Source organism: Chroicocephalus ridibundus, chromosome 4, assembly GCF_963924245.1.
Source record: "Chroicocephalus ridibundus chromosome 4, bChrRid1.1, whole genome shotgun sequence".
In the NCBI taxonomy this organism is placed as follows: Eukaryota; Metazoa; Chordata; class Aves; order Charadriiformes; family Laridae; genus Chroicocephalus; species Chroicocephalus ridibundus.
The window spans coordinates 81,456,897-81,472,532 of record NC_086287.1 but is presented as its reverse complement, the minus strand read 5'-3'; the positions used below and the strand labels follow the sequence as shown (position 1 = coordinate 81,472,532).

The following is a 15,636-nucleotide window of genomic DNA, read 5'->3' as shown; positions in this document are numbered from 1 at the left end:
AATTGTTCTCAGGATTATCTCTGATTATTATGACTGCAACAAGAAGCATGTGGACCAGAACTCAGACAAATGAACTAATCCAAGTGAAACTGAAGCAGCAGTTACAGAATGAAATTCTGACACAGTACCCTCCCAGAGAATGACTTTATAAAGTATTAATGGAGTGTGCCCACTGTGGCAATACAATATGAATTTATCCCAGAGGAATATAAAAAGCAGCATCTCCCCATAATAAGGCAGGGACAGCCTTTTTTCTGTTTTTTCAGCTACAATGAAATTCCATTCAGTGGTGAGATACCAGTCATCAGATTGTTACTGCGAGAGTACTGGTGGCAGCCATTGTTGCAAGAAGTTTTTAAATATAATGAAGTAATAATATAAAGGGGAAGGGGGGGAAGTTTCAGAGCAGCTTTGTGTGTGTACTTGTTATTCTTGCCACTTGCTGTGAATATCACTGGGAAAGGTCACTTGAATCCAGCAGTTCACAGCATCATGAACTGCTGGCTCAGATAAAGGCATTAGACTGTGGAAGATGATAATATGTTCTTCTTTCTCGGAGATATTAATCTAAGCTACACCTCTCGATCCCTACACAAGAATTTTAATTTGCCCAGCAAGGATAGCACTGAACACCATCAAAATATTTTCTTTTGATAGTGGTTCAAAATCACAGAAAGCCTTTTAGTGAACCATTTAAATCCTACTGTTTACAGCAGATTAGTGTGCCCATGCAGTGTAGCCAGGGTCTGCAGATACTCACTACGCCGTAATAGGCCATAAAAGTGGATGCTACCAAAATCACCTCCACACAACTGTCTGACACTGATATCTGAAAGCTGCTTATTAGCATCACCATACTTTTCACAACACACATCACTTGACCAATTGATGTCATAAATAAATTGCTGGGTTTCAGCTTGTATTCCTTCTTACTGTGCTGTTGCTCTTGAAATAACTCATTTTAACACCCTCTGCAAGGAAATGATGACGAACATGCCCGATACAATGGGGGAAACACAGTACTGGCCAATCTGTAAGCATGACTTCGGGAAGGATGTCTCAGCTTCCATTTCTTCCACAGCTATTCTGTACAGACACATTAATTCATGATTTAACAAGACACGGGCTCCCTTGATCTCTGTAATAATTTCTGGAAATGAGGCTCAGGTCATCCCTACATCTTTTAGGAATGTAACTAAATTGAACCATATATTGAAAATACTATTTGTTTTCTGTATATTTAGCTGCGAAGTGAAATAGTTTAAGGCAAGATATTTTATATGTGCATCAACATTCAAAAACCCATGAAAGAAATTTCAGCTTTTGACTCATCCTTGACAAGATTAAGCCAAGCTTTATACATTATGCATTAACCATCCAGGTTAGCACTTTTTGTATCAGATGCAATATTGCCCAAGCTCTCAAAACAATACAGATCAGGAAGAAAAAAATACACGAGGTTATGTGGAAGCATGATCCTTAAACTTTAAAAAAAAAAAAAAACAAAACCAACAAAATACAGAAAGACAACACATCTTAAAAAATAAAATGCAATATGATTTTTCTGGCCTTATTGTTTTTAGATTTTGATGATTATTCCATCAGTATTTCTCAAGTGGATATCCAAGAAAGAAACACAAACCTACAGCAGAGCTACCTTCTGTTCTCCGCATGTAAAATTTTCAACATTTTAAGAACTATTGAAATTATATGTTTTTGAATTATTCCGCAATATTTTTTTTCCAAAACAAGATTAAACCATGAAAAAAATTTTGAATTTTTCCCTTTAAACACTGCAAAATCAGTCAAAAAGCTATAACAATATTTAGTATCCGGATGTAACAGTAATTAGTATCTCAAGCAATACCAAATGCAATAAAATTGTGCTTATAAACATTCACATCATGTAAAGTGATTTCTTTTGTATCTTTATGCTAGATTAGGAAAGAAAAAAATAATTCTGTGACAAAAAGTGCAAGAGTAAACGCAAATCATTGCAAAGCTGTATAAATCAGAAACTTTGAAATATGCAAGATTAATCCCTTTTTCCATGTTTTTTAGCATTTCTAGGTTAACTTTTTTGTGCGAGGTCTATTTGCTAATAGCTAGCCTAAATTGTCTTTGGTTTAGCAACATACTATATGTTAGATATGTATCACTTACATGCAATGCAAAGCTAACAAGAACTAGTTAAAGAATCACTATCAGGATTTTCAAGAACCTTATAGAAACTGTTCCCTGCTCTTTTTTAATATTCCGGAGATGGATGAAATGCAAGTATTGCATAGCCTTGTTTGAACAGATATTTGCATCAAAATCCCAAATTACAATTAATATAAAAGCATTAGCTGGACTTAAAATCCCTTTAATAAAAAAGGAAAAGGAAATACTACTATCTTTCCAGGATTCCAGGACTACCAGTCATACCACAGCAGCCACATGCAGAGGAGTCACTGTGGTAAAACTGCATAAATAAATCAGAGCCTGAATTATGTTTACTTGAGATTTATCTGTTTACACTGGGTAAATTTAAGTAACGGATTGTTAAAAGTAGAAATACTTTGAATTTACCCAGAGTAAAAAGCCAAATTTGACAGCTGCATCCCTACTCCTATGAATATTTAAGTATTTACAGATATTTGGGAAATCTCTTTCAGAGTTATTTCTCACTGCATTTCCAGGGTGAGGGCTTACATTTACATCCCAGCCAAACTTTTATCATGTATCACCTTGAAGAAAATAAAAGAGGTAACTATATAAACTTGATTATGCTATTAAAAATTTTAGGACCCTATTTTTAGAAGTACTACAGTGCCTCAAAAATTTGGTTCTTCAGGGGAAAAAAAAACTCCACCCCTTAAAAAGCAGCTGACAAGCCATTAAAAAATGGCTTTAGAGGTGATAAGGATCCAAACCAGAGAACTAAAATTCTTTGTCAGATTTGTTAGTAGGTCTGATTTGTATGTGACATAAAAATCACTCTGTCTTGTATGTTTCCCCAGTGGGTAGCCAAAAAAATCTAGTTTCTGCCCACTGGATGGGAACATCAGATAAAGCTCAAAGTAGCAAATGTCACCATTAATGTGGTCACACAAAGACAGTGGACTTGGTCAGAGAAATCATGTATGACATGAAATTATGCTAGGCAGATCACTAGAAAATATACTTACCTCCACATGTATTTTCTCTACCGTATCAGGGAATGTTCTGGATCAGCACCTCAGAAGTAAGATACTGTTCTGTTAACATTTTCCCATATTGCCCAGTCCCAAAGCTTTGATGCATAATAACACGTTGTATTTTGGTAGGCACCTATTAGAAAGAAAATCACAGAGGCACAAGCCTTAAGTTAAATAAAACTCTGCATTTCATCTGAATGTGTCTTCAGAACAGTATTTAAATTCATTCCATATGACTGCAGAGAGGGATACCTCACTCATTTTTCTCTATTATGGAAGAAGGAAAAATGGTCTATTTGTTTTTTGGAGTGCAAAACCTTGTTATACAGGGCTTTCAAATGACTGAACAATTCAATGATAAAAAGGGGATGCATCTGCTGACAGTTGCAGTGCAAACTATTCCTGTTCTTTGAAGTTATTTGATGGAAACAAGTAATTGAAGCGCTACTTCTCTATTTATAGTATTTTGTGCTTAGAAGTGACCTTTTATTTCTAATCCAAGGTAATGAAATACTTGCAATATCCGCACGCACAAAAATTTATAGTAGTGTATCTTTTAAGACTGCTGCTGCATTCAAGGTAAGTTTTCTACTGAATTACAATAAATTACTTATATTTTTCTAATTCTAGCAGTCTTAGAAGAAAACCTCTTTCTAGTGCTCTGTGGATCTTATTATTTTGCATAAGAACAGGTAGTATCTATTTGAGTCTGCTAAAGATATATTTCTCAAAAGAGAAAACGAACTACTTTATTCCACTTATTTCTGTCTGCAAAAGCTCACACTGGGATGACTTTTTGTTTGGGTGTATTGTTTTAGGGCCCTAACACACAGCAGTGTTTTTATTACATCCTTAAAAATGTTTGCATCATACGTTATAATCAAAGCACACATAGCGGTTATAGACATTCATGTGAGTACCTCATTTACTTTATGCCACGAGGTAATAAAAACTTTTTATAATATACCATAGAATCCCAAAGCATTTAAAAGCACTAGTAAGTTAAATTATATGATGACTTCGTGAACTAGGTTCACTTCAAGTAACTTTCTACACTAATGAAGTTAAATCATTTTACATGAATAATGTTCTGCTTAGTGAAGAACAAACACTGCAATTAAAAAGTATAATAAATTGTCCAGCAGGAACAGTGTTACAATTCTATCCAAAACCTTACTTTAGAATATTCACGAGACCACTGCTCTCAGAAAATGCTGTAAAATTACTGATGTTATTGATCATGATGTTACATTTTGTATTACTCTGATGAAAAACAATCAAAACGCAATAAATGGCAAATGCAGTTTGATTTTGGTGTAACACAATTTCTTCAGCTCTTATGACTAGAAAATATAATAGACAACCACAAAACTTTCTAAAAGAATTATTCTTTAAAAAAAACTCTTGAGATGGAAGACCCTATACGTCAACTTTTCTTAAGGCGTGATCTTTTTCCTCCTAAGATTAGAAAGAAGTTTCACGTTACTTTCACTGGAAGCAGGATACTATTTTGTACATTGATAATGCTTTTCGTTCGCAATTTACAAAAAATTCCCATCAGCAAGATTTATGTCATTTTTAGAATACAACACACACAAAATATAACAACAATTTTACCAACGCAAACCAAGACAAATTTGTTGTTCTATCGTAACTGTCAAAAAAACCATAAATAAGCAGGTCTTGCACTGTACTCCAAAAGCCAAAACCCCCCCAAACTTTGCAAGTTTTAAAAGCATATTTCAGAAACATACTTTCATTTCTGAAGTCTCAGCATCCAGATACGAATACAGGGGGTTGCTAGGGAAATGCACCAACCATTCTTAATCTTCCGGTTATCGTAAGGGTATGTGGGGAAGAAGTTCCTTGTGAGGTACTATGGTCAGAAACGATTTGATCTCGTATGCTCGTAGTACACCTGGAAGCAAACTGGGAACCACGGCTGAATGGGGAAGGCAAATAGTATCATTTTGTACCTGCTGGGTTCTAAACGCCCTCCTATTTGAACCATTGCCTGAATATAACGCAGCTGTGAACAGCAGAAGTAGCTTTCAAGAATACTTGTGTAACTCCTTGACTTGGAAGACAGTGTGTGATTTCACAGAAGTGATGAGACTTAAGATAAAAACTTATTGCATCTTCCACAATATTTAATAAAAGCAGTTGAGAGGCATATTTTCAAATCAGTAGTGAATCTGACATTTCCCATATGTTCACACACAGCTGTCTTCACTGTATGCACAGTATAAAAACTTCCCATAATGCTCCGCTAATTAAATTAAAATAGAAAATGACAATCAGGGTGAAGAGCTGACAGGTTTCATAAGTGCAAACCAGACTAAGTATTCATCTTAAATCCTAATAGCACCATCTGATGGAGGATCATCACAATACTACAGAAAAGATTCAAAGTGTGCTAGAAATTAATTAATTTGGAAATGTTTTAATACATTTCCTTAATTTGTGTAATAGACTGTAAACATAAGTATACAGAATAGTGGTGATCTGCTAAATGAACTTAATGTAGGTTTTGACATTTTAAGTCAATAAAAGTTTTGATTTAGTAGAACGCAAATCCAGTCTGAGGCCAAGCCAAAAGGAAGAAAAACATTTTCTTGCCAGTACTTTGCCCAGACACCTCCTTCTATAAAGTCTGGAGAATAAATTTAAGCACATCTGGTATGCAAGTCAAGTCTTTATTGCTTGTAGACACTCAGGTTCCAGATATGGACTAAAATATAAGTGAAGAATTAAACATTTGTGCTCCCTTAAAGGATACCAAGTAGAATAATTTTTTAACACGGGGTCACCAAATATCAGGATGGTGTAAGAGAAGAACACAGGCATATCAAAGGTAACTCTGGAGGAGAAAATTAAGGGAATCAGAGAGCTGTAGACAAAACATACCAAGTATCTCATCAGAAGGATGGTATGCCACAACTAAATTACACGAATATATGTAGTTACACAACATTTAAAACAGTTGGGATTACAGTTGTTCCAAGAATTTTTGACAAAAGATAGTCCCTTCAGAAAAATGTCATGGGAAATCAGCTTAACTATGCCAATATTTGATACAGAAAAAAATTTAAATACATTTCTCTTTGTTCCAAAATGATTCTTCATCTTTTTCTATGTGTTTTAATACTAGTTAAAAACTTCTATCAACTTCCAGTTATTCTTTTTCTTTGTGGAAAATTCTGTGACTTTTGAAAATTAAATACATCAAAACCTGCAACTGTTTTCATAAAATTAGACAGTTAAACTAGTAAATAGTGATATAGTAACCAGACCACACAAAGGCACTAATAAGGCCTTTTCAAGGTTTAATACTGCTTAGCAGCTAAAAAGGTGATTAATGCATAGATTTTTGGCATACATATCCCAAATGAACATACAGAAAGACTAGCCCTTCAAAAAGAAAGGCTCTTTCTTTTTGAAGAAAGAAAAACGTCTTTTCATTTTTTTTTCTCTTTTCTTTTTGAAAAGAAAAATTTTATTTCATCTAGAAATCACAAGAGTATTTCAAGGCAAACAAGAGCTTAAGTTAAACAGGAATACTACAAAATTAAGAAGCGATACTGTATCTAGAACATGAGTGCAGCTGCTATTTTACTGTTCAGTCACTCACTAAACACATATAAAAACATATATAAGGCTAAGCTACTTATCTAAATATTAGGAGTCTTGTTAATGTTTTAAGGGATAGTATCATCAGGGCTATAGCATTTCAGCCTTCTATTTTGCTCCTGATATTTCCAATGAAATTCTCAGGCTTTCTTTCTCCTTTATTAATATTAATTCCCATCATTCCCTTGATGCATGTTTGAAAAACACTGTGTTGACTAACCAACTCCATAAATTGATTCCTCTCAATGTAAAGTTCGAAACATAGTAAAAACTAAGCATTCTTCTGATTCCTGAGAGACAAGTGCCCCCACTCCCTCCAGTCAGATCCTGTTAGATACACCTTAAGCAGCTTACAATATAAAACAATCAATAGTAATCACTTCCAATAAAGAACAGCAATGGGCCCACACTATGGTTTACATTACGAAGTTTAGCATTTGTTGCAACATTAATCTGCATAAAGACAGGCACAGACAGTAAAAGAGATTTGTACTTTGAGGAAACCATCACCTCAATATATTTTGTATGTTACATAAATACCCACTCCCTGCGTAGATGAATCTTCTCTATATATAGGACAGATAACAAATGTTAGAACTTAACAATTCTTTTAAAATATAACAAAACCTTTGATTTTTCTACTTTCCTAGCCTCCCAAGTAAAAGACACCTGAGATAGTGGTTTTGGTTTTGTCTTCATTGTACAAAGAACATAAAAAATCTGGTTAGAATCAAACGCAATAGCTGTCATAGCACTGTTTTCATTACTGTTACTGCTACTGTATGTGGAGTAGATAAAAGATTCGCTCCCACTGCAGCTCAGGATTTCAGACAATGTCAAAGCTCTTTGCGTAGTTTCGTCCTAATAAAATGAAAAATCTACGACACCAAACACACAGCCATAGAATATCTTTGCTTCACACCTCACATCATGATTCATAAACAGGATTTACTATGCTTTGCTGCGTCAGATGGCCCTTGAACTCAAGGGCTCCTCATTCAAACTCATCCAGGAAAAATAAATTCACAAAGAATAGGCCTTCCCTTTGGCAACATCAAGTGCATGCATTTTAGTTTGTTTCTTTATTGCCAAATTAATTACCTAATCCTTAAATACCTTCATACATACAACGAAGTTGCCCCGGTCCCTGTTTTTCTACCTTCTGCCATGCCTGGTCAGCCTCCTTCACCAGAAGCCATTGCTTCTACCAGATCCAAACACATTCCAGATATGACCCCTTCTCTTTTTATTATAGCTCAACAGCTTTTTTTCCCCTCTCTCATTGTCTAGAAGGTGAATAATCTAAAAGCCAAAGGTGAATAATCTAAAAAGTTACTTTCACTTTAACTTCCATACACTTTTCCCCTTTACTGTAGTGCAAGCCCAAGAGTAAAACTGTTAGTCCAAACCATCTGCTCCACTACCAAAATTGAAAACAAATTACCTAATGCAGGACCTCATTAGCATACATATTGTTAACCATCATAGCAGTATTAAATAACAGCAAAATGGGGAAAACTAAAAAACGCAGCGACAGGTGCTTTAGACAGAACCAGTGAAAAACGCAGATGAATCTAGAAGGAAATAAGTTAATTAATTGGTCCTACAAAGACATAAAAATCCACATGGATTGGATTTTTTTCTGCCCTTGTAATAAGAAAAATATGAAGTGGTGAGCATTTTGATCTGTTGACCTCTGAGATTAGGAGCACCTTTAGTTCCTAGCAGATATTCTGAAGACAAGAAACTATATCCTTATTGTTACTTATCTGCTTAAAAAAAACAAAACACAAGAAGTGTCCACAAAGACATGGAGGGGCAGCTCACAGGACTGGAGTGCTGTGATGACTGGATACAGACTATTTAGGAAGGACAGGCAGGAAGAGGAATTGTCCTGTATGTGGGAGAGCAGCTGGAGTGTGTGGAGCTCTGCCTGGGGAAGGTGATGAGCCAGCTGAGAGCTTATGGGTCAGGGACAGGGGGCAGACCAACATGGGATGACATTGTGGCGGGTGTCTGCTACATAACACTTGGTCAGGAAAAAGAAGTAGATGAAGCCCTCTTCAGACAATTGGAAGGACCCTCATATTTGCAGGCCCTGGTCCTCATGGGATACTTTACCCATCCTTGTATCTGCTGGAAGAGCAACACAACAGGGTACCAGCAAGGCAGGAGGTGCCCTGGTTTTTGGGATGCATTGATGATAACTTCCTAACACAGATGATTGCGGAGTCAGCAAGTGCAGGTGCTCTGCTGGACCTAATATTTACAAAGAAAGAAGATCTGGTTAGGGATCTGAAGGTAGTTAAATGTTGAAACAGAGACCCAGAGATGCTGTAGATCATCTGACCTTGGAGAAACTCAAACCTAACTGGATGAGGCCCTGAGCCACTTGACCTAGTTAACCCATCTTTGAAAAGGGGTCTGGATTAGAAGACCTCAAAAGGTTCATTTCAACCTAAGTCATTTTAGGACTCTAAAACTATTTTCAGATACGTCTGGTTTATTATTAATGTTTTTTTCCTAAACCATGTCATTTTTCAATAAAGTAGGAACCTCCTAAAGTAATGCTTAAAGAAAAAGAAGGAAAGAAAAAAAAAATTACCAGCAGGTCTTTGCTAGAAATTTTTCGCTGAATGACAAGATAGGCAATAAAGCAAACAAGCAAGTTTCTTCACACTTGTACCATTTTGAAACTAAAGACACAAAATAGCACAAACCAGAGATAGCTGATTACACTCTGTTGGCTTTAGAGTATTTTGTACAATGTGTCTAAAGCAGGAAACAAACAGTTAGTTATAAGAGTGAATTCTGAAGCAAATAAAAATACCGGAGAGCAAGATAAGGAAAAACAGCAGACAAAATGCCTGTTGTCATCATTTGGGCTGGGCTGGCCACTGAGACAAATGACAAAGTTAAGTCATTCTAGTTATGCTTCTTTTGAAAGGTAGAATCCTACGGCGCAATATAAAACCAGCCAACACGAATAGCGCTACTCAAACCAGAAGACCTTAGAGCCAATGGCAAGTGTTTGGAACCAAGCATACCTGCTGTTCAGTCAGCTCTTATACATGTTCTTACACAACTTTACTTAAATAAACGCTTACTACTTTGCATTCACAGGACAAAGGAAAGTGAGACATATTTTTGCAATAAAAATTTAAAAGGATTGTTACAGCTTTTTTACTGCCTTTTGTATGCATTGACGTTTATGCTTCATTACTTTAATTTTTGGGTTTTACTACAAGTAGTGCCCTAAAGTTAAGGTGGTAAACTACAAGCTTTTAAAACAAGCAGATGTTTCCTTATTATGGAGAAAGACTGTAGCTATATTTTATGCCAACAATAAATTTTAACTTTTAATAGCTTTCACCAAAAAAGGCTTCTTTTTTTTTCTTTTTTTTTTTGTAGATTGAAGTGGGTGGAAAAGGCATGAATTATTTAATATCTGTAATCCATTTAAGAGAACTGAAATCCTTTCCAGACTTGCTGTTAGCATAGTCACTAATGCATGAATAAGAGCACGAACAGGCCAAAATCATCCTTGTCATGAGTGTATTGACTTTACCAAAGTTCTGTAAGAAAGAGTATTACCTATCCAAATAGTGCTAAAAGCTTAACATTTTCAGTTTGTTTTCAAACTTTGCATGGAATATAATAAATTGATGAATACATGAAAACATGATTTTTGCCTATAAAATTTCTTTTCATCACAATTACTTTCTATTCTTTAAATTTTAAAGCACAGTATCTCTCACCCTCGGAGCCAAACATTTTCCAGCACAAAAAAATCCCTGGAAATACCCTTCTTCAGCTTCATTAAAAGAGATTTTACTCCCTATAAAGATGAAAAGTTGTCTGAATGAACTAAGATAAAATAAAGGAAAATTAAAAATAAAAAATACATCTTTCCCTGATTTAAAAAACTATTTAGACTTTTTAACAGTGTGACAAAAATGACATTTCCTCACGTTCTCTTTTCTTTCAACTTCTTCCAGGCAAAAGACAGAAGACAAGACGAAAGAAATAGGGGAAAATGAAGAAAAGGTAAGAAAGCAAATAATTATTTGAGAATGACATATTAAAAGGGGGGTTTTAGCTAAAAATATGAATAACGAATAGGAATTTTTCAGTGAGAAAACTTAGCTGAAGGTATTGTGTCGAACACACAAGCAGGCAATATGCAAAGGGACTGATTCTATTTTGTCATGTTGCCAGCATGCTCTAAGAATTTTCTAGTTATATTTCATTTTTTAAAGTTTGGATATAAACACAAATAGGATCAGCAGTGTTGGTTACTTCACAAGTCCCACCTCCAGTCGTCTCAGATTTTTTCGAGCCATCACAGAAAAAAGTCCTACCATTGATACTCTCAAGACTGCAAATGAATTGCAAAGTGAGAATTGTGCTTTATGAAGAACATACAGTTGACAAACTAAATGCATAATTAATTTAGCTCAGTGTATCTGCTATTATTTTTATCTAACAACACCTTTTATACAACTTTATGATCTGATCACTAACATCATACCTAAATTCATTTCTTCTCAAGCTAAACAGTTCACATCCATGAGCAATAAATCTCCAGGAATTCTGTTTATCAAAGAAAAATCTGTACCCATAGATAAGGGGCATTCAAAAGCCTACAAAGGACCTTAGGATAAAAGCGTACTATTAAGGACTGTCAGGCAGGCCTAAGAAATGATTGGTATGGAATTCCAGTAACTCAGCAAAAGCAATATCACAATGAATCAATTTCCCTATTTCATATTGACCCTAAAATAACTTCTAAGCTGCTGAACTCTATGCCAAGCAAGTGCCAGAAAAGGAAAGGATTTCAGGTATCTAGGGACTTCAATTTTGATCTAGCATATCACTGAAGTGGAAAAGGAACATCAGACAAAGTGGTATGAGCAGCAGAGTGTGTAAGAGACAGGAGAATGGACAATAGTGGAAACGATATTTTAAGATTCTTTAACGCAATATATTGTGTAGACAAATTTTAATACAAACATGTTTCTAGACATTGTAGATATATTTATCACTCCAGTAACAGGTCTACTGTCAATCATCAGAAGACCTGGAAAAATAGAATCTTTAACTTCCACAACACAATGAAACAGTCCAAATAATAAAAAAATTAAACTCATGATCATTTTAGCCAGCATCACTAGCAGCAATTTCTCATTTTGCTGTTACTATATAGAAACCCTTTCAAAAGTAGATAGTTGCAAGACTAGCAAAGACATAGCTGACTGTAACCACAGCTGATGGAACAACAGGAGAATCTTGACTGCATGTAGCAAATACTTAAAATTAATTACAAGCCCAGACCTGGTTTGTTTTTTTGTTTCATGTCATGGCAACCATCTCAGTCATGGGAGTGATTTAACTATCCAGCTGATCCCAATATTAATAGTATCTTTTATTAAAGTAGCTCTTAGCTTGTTTTTCACTTAGCTGTTATAGTCTGCTAAGAAGGTTGCTTTTAACAGATCTTAATAGAAACGGACTACTACAGAATATTAAGCAATTATAAATTATAAAACTGCTTAGTCTATGATGATAATTTAAAAAATTATTATTTATCTACTTCCAAAATCCCTTTGACACTGGACAAACAAGATTTACTGATAATGAATACATAAAATGTAAAATAACTCGGTTTTGGACAACTTTGTAGTTGTTTATTTTGTAAATTGTAATATGTAACTATTGGGGGGAAAAAGCCCTCACTGACAATTTTTTTTATTTGGAGAAATTAGGATAAATAAACCCAATGATTTAAAGTAAATTAGAAATTCTACTTTAATAACACAAATAATCTTATTAAGGAAAGTAAATAAAATCAGCAAACAATCATATTACGAAGCCACAGAGGTGAATTTTCCTCAGCATTATCTACTTCAGTTAATGGTTGCGTAACTGAGGGCACAAAGACTGCCTTGACTGGTTTTAAAGAAAACGCTTTACTGACTTTTTGTTTTTTCCCCTGTTATATCGTTCAACTGACTTAGAGTCCACAATTTTTCTTTTCACACAGCCCAGAATGAGTTTTCAAAAGATTTACAATAATGATAAAAAGCATTTTCCTCAGAACAGAAAGCTGAAGGAATCCAAATTCCTATATAGAAGGAATCCTATATAGAAGTGAGCATCCATCGACTAGTCGTCTTAATCTATAAGACAACATAACACGGACATCTTCCAAAACACACAGGATCATAATAACAGGGCCCAAATTTAACCATTTAGGATACTGAGCACATACCCTTCAGTGCTCATTTATAAAATAGTTTGAAGAAAAAAAAAAAATTTTTCCCCTATACAACACGATTGTAATAACGCAAGCTGCTATAGAGTATGTAAATAATACAGATACACATTCTTCATTTTTTTCAAAGATTTTCTGTTTGCTACAGACAAGAGAATAGAGCGCAATAAGATTTGAATTTATATAGTTAAAAAGTAATAATCACTAATGCAAATACCCCTTGTCACAGAGTGATCAATTTCATTCATTTTCTTCGTATTGTATGTGTTCCATATATTCTAGTCTTTAATATGGGACTAACATACATGACTGCAAAATGCACATATGTCTATTACGAAAATATATCCATATGTTGCCCACTTGGTGAAAATTTAAAAAAAAATAATGTGGCCATGCAGGATTTTATCACTAAAGACAGAAGTCGCTTGTAAAAGCAGCTCATATCCTTTCAAAATTACCTAACTAACTTTTAGCTTTCCATTTGCTTTGTACATTAGCAATGTTTGGTTATTAAGGTCAATATTTAAAAACACAACATCCAATGATTCAAAAACAGTTTTAATGTAGTTAAATGCTTTCATTATTTTCCATAAATGTAATTTTATTTTCATAAATTTCTTCCCCATGCCCGTTCCCCGTGTCCCCCCCACCCCAAACCATAAGCTGTGTATTACCTATTTAATGCACAGTGGCTGCTCTTTGACGTGCTATTTATCTGCACTGCCAAGACACGTGAGAGAACTCATCCTTGAGCAGGTATGAGCTTGTACTCAAACAGATTGAGTACATTGAACTTGCAATACACCTTAAGATACTGAGGTCTTTAATTTAGCGCATTGCATAGTATGATGACAAAGGTAAAAACAGTATCCTAAAACCCAGACTATTTTCAATCTCCTCAAGATTGTAAATTTCACTTAATTTTTTAGAACAGGTCCATTTGCAATTTGCAGCTTTGAGGAAGATGAGGAAGCCTTGGGAATGCATAATACTCCTCCAGAAAAGCAATTACTGTTTATTCTTAAAACTACTCTGCATTGTGATAACAACAATAATTTTCATCTTTTTAGAATTCCTCCAAAATTTCACCTGCATTTATAAACCAATGCTGTCCTGTCTTGAAGCAGGATCTTGATTTTGAGACCAATAATTACAAAAGACATTGAAGACAAGACTATGTAAATGAGAGCACATCACTGAAAGTGGGATGCATGCCTCTATCAAAAAGACAGGACACTGCAGTGTGATGAAATTTTCCGTCATCTGTCATTCTTAGATGAAAATCCAGATGGGAGTATTTCAAAGGCAAAGACGGAAAGCAGGAAAAGATGGAGATAGGAAGGAACAGATCCTAATTTGAACCTTACTATTCATACTTTCAGCAGTGCACGAGATAAAAATGAAATCTGGATAGTTTGGTGACATGGTTCTATTTTAATGGAAAAATACCTCTGAATCTGTGATTAATTTACATGACAGACTACACAAACAGATGAATAAGCTTATGCATCAACATATTTTACATTTATTACATGAAGGATCCTTTTTATAACTTTATTTTGACTAATTAGTACTGACAGCAGCAGAGATGAACAAGGAGATCAAAGACACCCCTTCCCAGTACTTTCAAACCATGACAAGGTCAGAAATAGTATAGAATTAGGTGATACATATAAAACAGGCTCCAATCTAATTCATGCAATTTATGCCGACAATTTTTTCCAATTTCCAATATGCAACTCAATTTCATTTGTTACAATTTCTGCATAGCATCAAGAAAATAAAGAACATTGATTATAAATTCAATCTGTTACGGCATTTACTTTAAGACTAAATGAAATGCAGAGGAACACTGTTAACCTACTGCAAAAGTTAGAAAATTTTCAGTTGAACTATATAAACTCTTTGGCAGCCATTAAATCTGCAAAAATGGAAAACACCTTTTCATTTGTGGTCAATTCAACCCCGGTTGCTGTATTAACACTGAAAATAAGTCTTAATCCTAGGTGAATGAATTCTCTTTGATCAAAAGAAGAAGATTACAATGTTTCACCTGACTTCTACTGAATCAAAATTTCAGTTTAAATTTTAGGATCTTTTTCCTTAAAATAGAACAGTTTCTTTGTCCTTTCTATATAAGGTAATAAAGTTGAATTTGCTAGTATTCCATTACTATACCATTAATAGGAGCCTAACTACAATGCTGTATATCGAAGTGGAATTTTTGTTGCTAGAGAACTGGATATATTGCACTCCCTGCACACCACAGCTTAAGTTACTATCAGATCAATTGCCACTCCCACCAACTGCCAGGAATAAGAGTAACAAGGATTAGTATTGTAGTTAGCTTAAAATAAAAAGTAATAGTATAACAAATATAAGAATAAGGCAAAGCGTTATTCTATGACTGACATTGAGGTTATGGCTTTTTTCCTTAGTAACAGCAGTAGGTATATGAAGAGCCTACAGGCTTAGCAATTATTGCTAATTACTAAAATTTCTGATTTAAAAAAAAATTTTAAGCAAGAAACACAAATAACCAGATAATCAATG

At 34.6% G+C, this 15,636-nt stretch overlaps 1 long non-coding RNA gene across 1 annotated transcript in view; it reads right to left on the bottom strand.

The window, feature by feature from the left end:
* Positions 1–15,636, bottom strand: part of LOC134515190 (uncharacterized) — a 98,264-nt gene that overhangs the window by 24,064 nt on the left and 58,564 nt on the right. Inside the window, exon 4 of the long non-coding RNA XR_010070909.1 lies at positions 3,171–3,312. This is a non-coding gene — a long non-coding RNA (uncharacterized LOC134515190). The remainder of the gene's footprint in view (positions 1–3,170; positions 3,313–15,636) is intronic.